Raw genomic sequence first — 1598 nt, forward strand, 5'->3', positions numbered from 1 at the left:
TATGATTAATACAGTCTCTTTTAAAAAGAAGTCACATACCAATGGAGATGCTCCAAGTCATAGAAATGAGAAAAGCAAATGGTCATTCCCGTTCAGTTTGACTGACCTGAAATCAATCAAGCAAAACACAAAGGGTATGGGCTGGTCCTATTTGGTATTCTGTCTAAAGGATGAAGTCATTCTCCCTGCTCTGCACTTTCATCAAGGAGATAGCAAACTACTGATTGACTCTCTTGAGAAATATGTGGTATTGTGTGAATCTTCACAAGATAAAAGAATACTTCCTGTGAACTGTCAAAATAAGAGTCTTTCGCAGTCTTTTGAAAATCTTGATGAGCCAGCATAAGGTTTAATACAAAAAATTAAAAAGGATCCTTACACAGCAACTATGGTAGGATTTTCCAAAGTTACAAACTACATTTTTGATAGTTTAAGAGGCAGTGATCCTTCCGTGCATCAAGGACCACCTTCGGAAATGACAGATTTTCTTAGTGACGCCATTCCAGGTCTAAAGATAAACCAACAAGAAGAACCAGGATTTGAAGTCATCAGAAGAATGGATTTGGGGGAATAACCAGTTGTTTAGAGGAGAGAGCCAGTGTCACTGGAAGAGTGGATGAAGAACATCGATTCTGAAGGAAGGATTTTAAATGTGGAGCACATGAAGCAGATGATATTTAGAGGGTGTCTCAGTCCTTCATTGAGAAAACAAGCCTGGAAATTTCTGCTGGGTTATTTTCCTTGGGACATTACTAAGGAGGAAAGAACTCAATTACAGAAGCAAAAAACGGATGAATACTTCAGGATGAAGCTACAGTGGAAATCTGTAAGTGAGAAACAAGAGAAGAGAAATTCAAGGTTAAGAGATTATAGATGTCTTATTGAAAAAGATGTTAATCGAACAGATCAAACAAACAAATTTTATGAAGGCCAAGATAATCCAGGGCTGATTTTGCTTCATAACGTTTTGATGACCTATTGCATGCATGATTTTGATTTAGGATATGTGCAAGGAATGAGCAACTTACTTTCCCCTCTTCTGTATGTGATAGAAATTCATTTTGTGGACGCCTTTTGGTGCTTTGCCTCTTACATGGACCACATGCATCAAAATTTTGAAGAACAAATGCAAGGCATGAAGACCCAGCTAATTCAGCTGAGCACCTTACTTTGGTTGTTGGACAGTGGATTTTGCAGTTACTTAGAATCTTAGGACTCAGGATACTTATATTTTTGCTTCAGACGGCTTCTAATCAGATTTAAAAGGGAATTTAGTTTTCTGGATATTCTTTGACTATAGGAGCATATCAATGAGTTGTCCATGAAAATTGATGTGGAGGATATGCTGTGCAAGGCAGAAGCGATTTCTCTACAGATGGCAAAATGCAAGGAATTGCCACACGCTGTTTGTGAGATCTTGGGGCTTCAGGAGAGTGAAGTCACAACCCCAGATTCAGACACTGATGAAGATGAAGGTGCTGGCATGGCTTGCCTGTATCTATCATTCTGAGCTATGCCTTGCCTGCCCCTGCTGCCAGTGGGGCCAGAGCTGGTGGCCTGGCAGAGGCCCCAGTGTCCCCAAGCATGAGCTGGTTAAC

The 1598-nt window shown here is 40.1% G+C and overlaps 1 pseudogene; it reads left to right on the forward strand.

Moving 5' to 3' along the window:
- The first annotated feature begins 1 nt into the window (after window position 1).
- On the forward strand, window positions 2–1510 carry LOC101574727 (annotated as a pseudogene).
- The last annotated feature ends 88 nt before the right edge of the window (window positions 1511–1598 follow it).

The sequence above is a fragment of the Octodon degus genome, unplaced genomic scaffold (genome assembly GCF_000260255.1).
Source record: "Octodon degus isolate 3935 unplaced genomic scaffold, OctDeg1.0 scaffold00175, whole genome shotgun sequence".
Classification (NCBI taxonomy): Eukaryota; Metazoa; Chordata; class Mammalia; order Rodentia; family Octodontidae; genus Octodon; species Octodon degus.